The 12437-nt window shown below is 38.4% G+C and overlaps 1 long non-coding RNA gene across 4 annotated transcripts; it reads right to left on the minus strand.

The window, feature by feature from the left end:
- Positions 1-9346: 9346 nt before the first annotated feature.
- LOC122571563 lies at positions 9347-12053 on the minus strand. 4 transcript variants are annotated; one of them, XR_006318111.1, is made up of 5 exons: positions 11360-12053; positions 10958-11010; positions 10706-10859; positions 9580-10148; positions 9347-9500 (listed from the first exon to the last, which is right to left on the minus strand). It is a non-coding gene; the product is annotated as an uncharacterized LOC122571563 (long non-coding RNA). The 4 variants fall into 4 exon arrangements; XR_006318112.1 differs by lacking the exons at positions 9347-9500; positions 9580-10148 and having other exon boundaries at positions 10157-10859; positions 11466-12052; XR_006318109.1 differs by lacking the exons at positions 9347-9500; positions 9580-10148 and having other exon boundaries at positions 10157-10859; positions 11360-12041.
- Positions 12054-12437: the final 384 nt, after the last annotated feature.

Raw genomic sequence — 12437 nt, forward strand, 5'->3', positions numbered from 1 at the left:
GTCCACCACTGGACGGCTTGATAGTATCCCCCACCGGGTACGGAGCGCGGCATCGAGGCGTCACACGCCGCGCTCATGTCTTCAAGGAGGGTCTTCGCCTCCTCGTCGACGCTTCCTTACGGCGTATGCGCGTCCCAGTTCCAGGCAGTCACGCCTGGAGCAGCTCGCTGTCTCTCTCCTTGACACGCCACCTTGGCGGTGGGCGAGAACTTTTAGCTCTTCCTCCGGTGTTGTAGGCCTGCGCGGCAGGTGTAGTAGTTGCTGTTACGGGTGCCAATTCTATGAAAGTGTACAGGTGGTCCTAAAGAGTCTCGACCCCCTCGGCCACTCTCCAATCCAATACTCGTCGGAAGGCGCCGGAGTTTGCCCAAGTGATGTCAACCACGGACGACCCCCTCTACACCACGCAGATGCTCGTCGAGCCCCTGTTGACCAATAGGAGTCCTAGTCCTGAGACCCAGTCTGACAACATCCTCTCACGTGTGTCCATTCTGGGGTTGCCCTATTGCGAAGAGTGGGCGTTGAAGTCCCCCAAGACGAGCACATGGCGCGGGAGGTATCTCCTGACGCATTCTCCAACCCCGTCCAGAAAGTCCTCAAACTCGGCCAGACCGCTGTTAGGGGAAACGTAGACGCCCACCGACACCATTCCTGCCCATTTGACGGCGACATAGCCGCTGCTACGATCAAGCAGGACGTCAGGGGAACACAGCGCCGGTGTCCATACTACAGCTATCAAGCCATTCATGTCTCCGACTCAGTCGGGGACGTCGGTAATACAGCACGGCTCGGCCACCACCGCCAAGGCGATCCTGCTCTCCCGGATGGTCTGGGAGGTCACTGCAAATGATCACTGTGAGCGAGGAAGCACAGCCTTCTTAGGCGCTTGCACCGGCACACCTTTCGGGGTTTTCGCCGAGATCCCCGTCGATGCGGCAGCCCTGGGTATCGGGATGCCCTTTGTCCTTCTCCTAGACCGGAGACCACAATCAGATGGAAATATTAACCAAATGAGCAAAATGTATCTGTAAAGTTATAAAATTACATCATCAAATAACCTAAGCACGACACTATTGTCAAACAACATAAACACACAGAACGTCAAGACACATTTCACGAAGTCTGTCCATATACTGGGAGCATACAGCAGAGAAGATTGCCCCTGACCAGAAGAGCAGTGACACAGGAGAACATCCAGGACTCCGGCAGAAGTCTCCTCAGGGAAGTGAGGCTTCGCACAGTCATCTGTATCGTCTTCACGAGCCATCCACACATTTTTGGAATCTCTCTTCCTCTTGCGCTAAAATAATGCATACAAGACCAGGCACACAAACGGACGAAAGACCATAGGAAAGAGGACAAAGTTAAAATAAATAAAATAATACATACTTGTACCGGTTGGACAAGAGCAGGTACTTCCATGTCCATGACAAACATAACCTGTACTCATAAAGAAAACATAAAAACCACAACAAACTAAAATACCGAGCAAACTTAAAATAAAATAAATAAAAAAACAACACTAAGAATAAATTATTCTTATTCTCAAGGATTAAAATTTACTATGAATTAATGCCATATTCACAAAAGAAAATGTAAACTATCACATAAAAAACGATCAAAACCCGTAGGATGTGACTGATAATAAATAACAGAAACTCATAATACGACACTATAAGACAACCTCAAATTGCAAAACTATATACTTTATTGAACGAATCTGTCACACAATACAGACAGCAGTTCATTATATTTCCCATAAACAAATAAATTGAGCGTCTCCATAAATTACGCAAGATAACTGGAAGAAAAACGTTGTTATGGGAGAACAACGATTACGCGTGGTACACGTGCAGCAGCTCCACAGAACAATAAAAGTCCCATTACCACCTCCACTAAAACTTACAAGGAAGGTTCCAGAGGCACCCCTGCTAACAATACACGTGGCTTAAACGCTACTACCGGCATCAGCACGGAAAGTTCCACAAGGTCCCCAGGCGCATCTCCAACAAGGACACGCTGCCACGTGCCTTAAACGTTCCCACAGGCATCAGCAGGAAAGGTTCCAGACGCAACGCAGACGCAATTTCAGCAACAGACGAAACCAGAACAATATCCACATTTTATCACGTACTTTGAATGTTCCAATCAGCACCAAGAAAGGAATATGAGAAATCAAGACATCAGCGATCACCAAAATCCACGTTCTCTCATGTACGCTGGCAGGACCCCCAAAACTGCAGAATTGCGATTCCCACAGGAGCCAACTGTCATGTGTCTATTGCCCCGTGGGAGATTTAGTTATAAATAAGCCTAGTGACATAGAAAAACTTCTCTTAGTGACCATTATATTATTCGACGCGTTTACACCGTTACTCTGTCAGTCTCTCAAATAATTGTTACAATTAAAATTTATAAGTGTTAATTACGAGTAAAAGACTTAGTTGCCAGTTGATTATCCGAAGTATTTACACAGTCACTCTGTCAGTTTGATTCACAAATAGTTGTTTCATTCAAAATTTATAAGTATTGACAATGAGTAAAACTTCTTAGTTACCATTACATTATTCGAAATGTTCATACCGCCACTCTCTCAGTCCGTCTTAATTGAAATTTGTAAGTGTTAACTCCGAAGATTGTTCAATGAAATAAGTGTCAAGGTTCGATTAACCGCCGAATTGTACAATAGAACATAATTGACTCCGCATATATTCGAGGTAAAAAGATTTTAAATCTATATATCCTCTTCTCTTTTAACTTTGCAATCGTACAATGTTTAGTATCTGAACAAAGATATCCAGCGGCAGTTATAGCTGAGAAATAAAAATATCAAGTATATAATTTACGTGGATTTTATTTGAAACATATTGAATTCACAATAACCGTTCGCTGTATCAATTAGTGATTATGGTGTTTTCAATCACAGAAAACACCTATGGTTTTCGTATTTCTCTTCCCTTTGTTAGCACATAGCTCATCTTTGGGTGAGACCTACAAAGCCACGCTTGTTGTCCACAGAGAACACCGTCACCAATAGATATATTCGTTCTTGCTTACGACTCCATAAATTGCCTAGAATAAAACAATCATTTTCAAATTTCTATCTACTAAATTAAAATAATTATTCGCTGTATTAACCTGTGACTACGGTGCTTTCAAATTTTTGAAATCACTTACGGGTCTTCGCGCTCCTCTCCCACTGTTAGCATATATAGCTCATCTTTGGGCAAGGCTTGCGAAACCGCACAGGTCTCACACTGAGAAGAACATTAAGTTCATTTTGATCGTATTAAATACTGTAAGCAAGAAGGAATCATAGAGACAATAGTCTCCTTAATAAAAAGCAAGCTGCACATTAGTTTAACGATTGATCTCTGCTGAAATTAAAAGAGACGAGACCAGGCGTAACAAAATTAAATAAAATAATTCATATCACACAGAAAATACATCAACTAAATGCACACTGTATCTGCGCTAAACGAATTCAGAGATACTACTAATAGAGATAGATTCTGTCAATAACGAAATTAACCTAACAAACCTTGTCCCACCAACACTTGTAAAATTTATCCGAATAGCGATCCGAGTATTCACTATATTTACATATGCATATTTATATGTTACAACATTTATAATCGACACTATAACAGTTATAATCGAGTAAAATTTGAATAAAATTATAATCTATCGATACCATCCCAACCCAGCTGCACGAAATAAATCCGTGCGGAAATACCAATTATTTATTCCAAACAACTGTAATCCGCTCCCGTGCTGGTATTCCTGCCCATAGCAAGTTAGCCGAAACGTGGAATATATTAGCCAGTCGCAGTAAACGCTAGTTAACGCTACCTATTTTCCAAGTTCCAAGAATTTCCAAGTTAATAAATGAACTACTAAGACACGAACACTTGCATTAATTTGTAAATTGTCACAAAGTGCAACGATTTTGAAATACTCGGGACGAGAGTGAGCTCGGAAGGACGCCGCTTGGTCTTGAGATTTCATTCAAGTTGTCGTTGGGTGCAACGATTTGGAATTCTTCAGACGTACGTGCGCACTGAGTGGGCGACACAGATTTGGAATAAGTGCGCACCGGATGGGCAACACAAATCTGGAATAAGTGCGCACCGAATGGGCGATACAGATCTGGAATTTCATTGACGTTGCTAACGATTTGGAGTTCTTCAGGCTTGAGGGCGCACCGAATGGGCGACACAGGCCTGGAATTTCAGTAATATTGCTAAACGCGATAGACGTAACTGCACCCGTAGCACACCAATTCTCTTAATACTAAGAATGTTACGTCGCGTGGGACATCTGCACTCCGTCCCTCGCTACCTGGCAGCCAACGGCCAACCTACAGTCTTCCCGATTCTCAATAGACCCACGGACCCACCATAAGACGTTAACTTTTAGCTTCATTGTTTCCACACATGTTTGCCAATCAAATTGCATGTCTGGAGAATTTTCTAATTCTAGAAGTATTTTCAGTTTATGGCTGGGTCTTGAAAAAGTCCTTGAGTTTATTTGGCGCTCTTAAGAACCACGGAGAAAGCGGACAGTCACCAGATGGGAAAAGCTAACACATGTCCATCGGAAAAGGCTGTTTTTCGTCAGGAGCAAAGTCCACCCCCGCTCTACGTTGGTGGGAGACTTCTTCATATCCTGTTCATTAGAGCGGGTCATAACCAATCGGCATCGCGGATCGTTACCCTCACTTTCTGGACGAAAAGTGTGAACAACGAATCCGCGTTCTTCGGTCAAAGGGCACGCCCACACCAAGCTTTCCTCCGAGACACCTTAAGGGCAGTTTGGTATTCTCGATCAAGTCGTCACCCATTCTCGATCAAGTCATCACCCACTCTCGATCAAGTCATCACCCACTCTCGATCAAGTCTTCAAGTCGTCAATAAGTGTTCGGTCGATCTCCTGCGAATAGAGTCTGTCGACATCATCATACGAAACGACACACAAACAATCTTAGGTCGTACTAACTCGTCGTTGTACAGTCAAACATTCACTAGTGTATAACACCGAAGTTGTTGGATCGATTAAATATATAGTAACCTGTTAGTCGCAGCGTTATTTCAATTAATCACCCTTATTATCCCACAAGAAATAAGGGATCGTACGATTCGTGGCGTCAATTAGTCTATCGTAACGGGAATTTACGACTCTCGTTGGTGCGCTTCTACGAGATCGCGTTTCCACGCGAACGTGCGAAGATACAAAGAAAAAGGTAAGAAAATGATTTTTCGAAATAGTCCTTAGACTATTTCTGGCGGCAGCAACTACCGTATTAATCGGAAGTTTAAGTTTATATTTCAACTACTACAATTCCTTTTCCTTTTCGATCAAACAAACGAAAAAGATAATTGAAAATATATAAGTTAATACGTAACACAGGTATTGTCTCGGCGTTAAAAGTGGCGTATACAACATTCGGTGTGTAAAATGGACTGAAAGGAGCGCTAAAAAGTCGAAATATCACAAACAGCACCGAAATAACACATAGTTTTCGTCAAAATCGAGTAAAAGAATGCATTTTGCGAGCAGCTTCGCTTACTTCGACGCCGAAAGTGGTGTGCACTAAGTTCGGCGTGTAAAATGGAGCGGACAGAGCGCTTAAACGTCGAAAAATCTCTAACGGGATTGAAATTATAGATAATATTCGTCAAAATCGAGGAAATTTTGCATTTTGAGATCTGCTGGGCTTGTTTCTACGTTGAAAATGCCGTGTACTACGTTCGGTGTGTAAAATGGACTGGAAAAAACGCTTAAACGTCGAAATATCTCCAAAGGAGATGAAATTACAGATAGTATTCGCCAAAATCGAGATAAAGGGTGCATTTTGCGAGCTACTGTACTTGTTTCGACGTTGAAAGTGGCGTGCACGACGTTCGACGTGTAAAATGGAGTGAAAAGAGCGCTTAAACGTCGAAAAATCTCCAACGGGAGTGAAATTATAGATAATATTCGTCAAATGTCACGTCCCGCACTCCGCACGTGCCGTAACGAAAACTACAATATGCAAATAACGTGAGCGGTGATTCGAACACACAATAAACTAAAAAGAATATAAAATAAAAATAAAATAAAATAAAATAAAACACTAATAAAAGATTAATTAAATGTAGACGCACGTGATACTATTACATAAGGGCGACTAGTAGAATAACAAATTGGGATATTCATACATATATAAGAAACGCGAAGATACATTGAATAAAATCAATTAATAAACTAAAAGCAAACTATACTTGGGCCATTAAATAATATTGATGAATGAACCGATCGAACCGCGAACCGATCAAAATAAAGAGCGAATGTATGCAACGTAATAATAAAGAAATAAAACGAAATAATAGAAATACGCACTAGTAAATTACTAAAGACAACATAACCTGTGCTAACTAATAAACCGAGCGAGCCGCGAACCGATTAAACTAATCAAGAATAAACTATGATTTGATAACTCGATTAAGAATAAATTATAATCTGAAGAACCAATAAATTAAAAACGACTCGCAAACTAATTAATAAATCACGTCTTGATATTATACCGTAATAACATAATATACGATCAAAATAATCTAAGATTTGACAATTCAAACTACGATTTAAAATTCTATCAATCAAGAGCAACCCGCGATTTGAAAAAACTAATTAATAAACTATGATTGGATACTACACTAAAAATAATTTATGACTCGACAATTCAACTTACGATTCGAAATGCAATTAATCAAGAACAACTCACGATTTAAATAAATTAATTAACAAACTATGATTATGTACGAATTGATAATCCAAATGGTAACCCGATCAATTAAGAACAACTCACGATCTGAATAAGTTAATCTAACATCATCATTAATAATAACTAAGGATATATTGTAATCAATATCAATTAGTGACTTTAAACTAATCCAAGCAACTCGCGATTCGAATAAATTAAACTACTCGAGGAAGGAACGGAACAAGAATATACATTAACAATTACCAAATACAAATACATTACGTTATAACAATCCAATAGACATAAAACTGTACACGAACAGAAGATACGTACACATACAAATACATATGTATATATATGTCGGAGAAGCGTTATGATTAGAGCTGGGGTTAAAGGCGTGAAAGAAACCTTCGTTGTGATTAAACGTTGTCGTTATACAATAGAGAAGATATTGACTAGAGCAAGTATGATTGTTACAGATATCGACAAGTAACCGTGGTAATCAGATACTCGAGACGCTAATGACAATGATCCTAGGTTCGATAACGAATTCGCGGTCAACGAGATAGTAGATGTATGCTCTCACAGAATCTAAGTTCGACCCTTGGTTAACAGATCGCGAAGGCGTTATTCCTTTTCGTTAATAAAGTCGCAAGCAGGAATGAATTTTCGTTGCGATGATGCCACCGAGGAAAACTATGACGGGGTGTGCCCAAGGGCACGAGATCATCGGATTCGTGGAGAAAGCCTCCGTTCGGAAAGTGAGGGAAATTGACGTTGCTGTTAATTGGTCAATTTCCATGTCGGTGGTTAGAAAAGGACGCTAGCCGCCCTTGAGGAAAAGTTGCTAGNACTGTTTGTCCATTTGAAGGACTTTAGTTAACTAAATCTTAAGATTTATAACGGGTCCTCAGGCTAGCTGAACATGCACTGCGGAGACGCATCGACATCTGGCAACCATCTTACCCGGAGGACAGGGTCTGCGTGTGGCGAGCCACGGGACAGAGACCCTTGAAATGTCTATTGTCAAGTATCGCTGCAACTATTTCTTCTAAGGAGAGCTATGTTACTCTATACCTTTGTTAAACAAACGTTCATCCCTTGACCGCGGCTACGTTGGCGACTGGTTGTCGCCTCGAGCCCAAGCTCACTGTCACGAATCTCAAATAAGTACAATCGGGTTGAATGACAATTGTTTAATTACGGCTATAGAATCTAGATTACAACATTACGAGACCTTCCCAAAGTTCCAAAGGAGGGCTCCGGTGTTCTTTCATCTCCGACATATATATATATATATATATATATATATATATATATATATATATATATATACACACTCTTAATACTAATTAACATTTAAACAGACTCAAAGAAAATGTATATAACTATATTGTAAAATATATATACATATATATATATATGTCGAATTACTGTTGGAATTTTGTGTTGAATCATCTTCTGAATTGTGGGCGCGTATTAATTCTTCACTTGGATTTTCCATTGTTTAACTTAACTAAATTATATTACACTTAAATTGTTTAACACGAACAGATATAACTTTTACAAGACTTAACAACAAATTAGTTTAACGAACGCTTTTAACAATATTCTTGGGTTCAAACGAATCCACGGTCAACGGGAAACTCTTTGTACAATAGTTTGTATATTATCTGTATCGCGAATTACGTTAGCTCTATCTCTTGGTATCTTCTAGACTGACTTCCCGATATCCGTAAACTCTCCAAGGAGATCTCAATAAAAGACTGCCTGGATCTCATTTGTCAATTACATATTGATTAGAAATATCAACAAAATTCCAGGCGCCGTTGCTAGGCCGTCCTGTATAGAGCCGACATTGCTCCTGGCCGGGACTTGTCCGTTAATACAGCGTGTCCCTCAATATCGGAACTTCTTCTGCCAAGTTAAACGTTCATCCCGTGACCGTGGCTACGTTCAGTGACCAGTTACGTCACCTCGAGCCAAAGTATTCCAAAAGAAATGCTCCATGTCTCTACATCTCCGACATATATATATATATATATATATATATATATATGCATGTGCACTTTATATTATTAACCTAAACAATCAATAATTCAATAAATATGAAAATACAGTACTCGAAATGATATTATTGAGATTAACTATCGCTCTAAAATCTAAAGAACCTTGTACGAAGTTACATTGTGAAACACATACATATATATATATATATGTATTAAATCTAGAAGAAATAAAATTATTAAAACCAATTTGAGGAATATCACATGAAAATTATATTGTTAAACATCATCGAACAATTAATAATTTAGAAAAGAATAAAAAAAAACAAACAACAATTAAAATATACAATTCTACATTATTAAAACTAGTTAGTTAGTAAATTTAAAGAAACTATATATGAAAAATATATTGTAAAATATATATATATATATATGTTTTATATTTTTAAACCAAACAAGCAATAATCTAATAAATATAAAAATATATATATTATCAAATCGAACAACTAATAATCAAATAAACACAATGAAATAAATATACGAAACTACCTTGCGAATATTACATTACAGAATATTCAACTAAACTGACTGAAGGATCAACCAACAAAATAATATATATATATATATATATATATATCAGCATCGAACATAATCAACACAAATGTTACACGATTCTTCGTTCTTGCCCACGATACTTCACATGTTGACTACGCCTTCTGGGACCATTCACACATTTTGGAACCCGTCTTGCGCTGAAACAACACATGTAGTAAACAAAAGATGAATAACGCAAGACAAATTAAAAATAATAAAACAAAACAAAGTACGCACTGGGACAGTCTGCATAAGGAACCTTTGACGAAGACACCTCCGTATTCATCACTTAAAATCATAATCACCAAAACCTACACCGGAAAATAATAAATCAAACCAAACACCGGAGGCAACAATCAGATGGAAATATTAACCAAATGAGCAAAATGTATCTGTAAAGTTATAAAATTACATCATCAAATAACCTAAGCACGACACTATTGTCAAACAACATAAACACACAGAACGTCAAGACACATTTCACGAAGCCTCCCCATATACTGGGAGCATACATCAGAGAAGATTGCTCTGACCAGAAGAGCAGTGACACAGGAGAGCATCCAGGACTCCGGCAGAAGTCTCCTCAGGGAAGTGAGGCTTCGCACAGTCATCTGTATCGACTTCACAAGCCATCCACACATTTTTGGAATCTCTCCTCCTCTTGCGCTAAAACAATACATACAAAACCAAGCAGACAAACAGACGAAAGACCATAGGAAAGAGGACAAAGTTAAAATAAATAAAATAATACATACTTGTACAGGTTGGACAAGTGCAGGTACTTCCACGTCCATAACCAACATAACCTGCACTCACAGAGGAAAACATAAAAATCCCAACAAACTAAAATATCGAGGAAACTTAAATAAGATAAAATAAATAAAAACCAATGCTAAGGATAATTTATTCGATTTACAATATCGAACATAACCGCCAAAACACACATTACCACGCACAAAACACGCATTAGAACCTACTATGAATCAAAAGAAAATGTAAACTATTACATAAAGATGATCAAATGGATGAAATACCATAAGGAACCACTAAAATACCGAACAAACTTAGAAATAAATAAAATAAATACTAAGAATAATTTATTCGATCTACAATATCAACAAAATACATATAAAATCTACACTACGGAATATGAAACATACACTTACTGTAATCTTATGCTTATATACCTAAAATTATTGACATATATACATATATACGACTAGGATACTATTATTAAATAAAATCAAAGTCACAAAGTATCTTTGCACAACCATTGGTGTCTAGGACTTCGATCGAAGGAGAACTGGGTGGTAACTCAACAGTATCCTCATCAGACAAAATTAAATCAACAACTGGGAACTACCAGAATGAGACACCGACGACGAGGCTATTATACCAGCTTGAGTAGCGGATAGTTCCCTCAGTAATCTCATCTCTCTCTCCTTCGCAAATGATTTGGATTTCTCTTGCGTGGTTTATGCTTCTGATTCTTCCTTTTCCTCCTCTTCTTCTTCTTCCTCTCACACCGGAAAACACAAGAAATAATGAGTACAGGATGAATATCGACTAGGGAATGAAATAAAAGGGGCAAATACAAAGAATAAGTTTTACACACTTCCACGACTGGATTAGAAGACACAAGAGCCTCCATCACGAACACTTGCACACCTGAAATAAAAACAAAACATTCATATAGAACTAGTCAAGATCCAATCAATATGAATGAACAAGAAACAACCCAACCAAACGAACACGCTGTTACGAATACAGGGAGATAACCTCAAAGGTAAACCTCACTAGATCAAAATACTGAGCTAAATCATCATAACCACAATGACAACCACATCACAAGCACAATGTATTAAAATAAACTGATCAAATAAAATACGGATACCAAGTCTAACGACTGATCAAAACCCAAATAACGTAAACTAATAAATAAATAGATGATCAAACCTATAGAAGCCACGCATCACTTCACATCATTTTTATGGAAAATACATATATCTAAACTTACTATTAAACAAAATACCTTATGGAAGACACACGAAACAACACGTGCTACACGTGCAGCAGCTCCACAGAACAATAGAAGTCCCATTACCACCTCCACTAAAACTTACAAGGAAGGTTCCAGAGGCACCCTTGCTAACAATACACGTGGCTTAAACGCTACTACCGGCATCAGCACGGAAAGTTCCACAAGGTCCCCAGGCGCATCTCCAACAAGGACACGCTGCCACGTGCCTTAAACGTTCCCACAGGCATCAGCAGGAAAGGTTCCAGACGCAACGCAGACGCAATTTCAGCAACAGACGAAACCAGAACAATATCCACATTTTATCACGTACTTTAAATGTTCCAATCAGCACCAAGAAAGGAATATGAGAAATCAAGACATCAGCGATCACCAAAATCCACGTTCTCTCACGTACGCTGGCGAGAACCCCAAAACTGCACAGGAGCCAACTGTCATGTGACTATCGCCCCGTGGGGGATTTAGTTGTAAATAAGCCTAGAGACATAGAAAAATTGTCTTGTTTTTCAGTTACAGTTGATTATTCGAAGTGTTTACATCGTCACTCTGTCAGTTTGATTTTCAAATAATTGTTCCAATCAAAATTTGTAAGTGTTAATTACAAGTAAAGAGTTTTCTGGTTTCTTGGTTTTCTTAGTTACCAGTTGATTATTCGAAGTGTTCATACCGTCATTCTGTCAGTTTGATTTTCAAATAATTGTTTCAATCAAAATTTGTAAGTATTAATTACAAGTAAAAAATTTGTTTTTCTTGTGTTTTAGTTACCATTATATTATTCGAAGTGTTCATACCGTCACTCTGCCAGTTTGATTTTCAAATAACTTTTACAATCAAAATTTATAAGCGTTAATTACAAGTAAAAAGTTTTCTTGCTTCTTGTATTTTTAGTTACCATTATGTTATTCGAAGTGTTTATACCGTCACTCTGTCAGTCTCTCAAATAATTGTTTCAATCAAAATTGTAAGTGTTAATTACAATTATCATTCGAGAAACAAAGAGTTTATACCGTCACCCCGTCAAGTTGTCTCGTAAATAATTGTCTCGATCAAAAACAAG

This window comes from Bombus pyrosoma, linkage group LG10 (genome assembly GCF_014825855.1).
Source record: "Bombus pyrosoma isolate SC7728 linkage group LG10, ASM1482585v1, whole genome shotgun sequence".
In the NCBI taxonomy this organism is placed as follows: domain Eukaryota; kingdom Metazoa; phylum Arthropoda; class Insecta; order Hymenoptera; family Apidae; genus Bombus; species Bombus pyrosoma.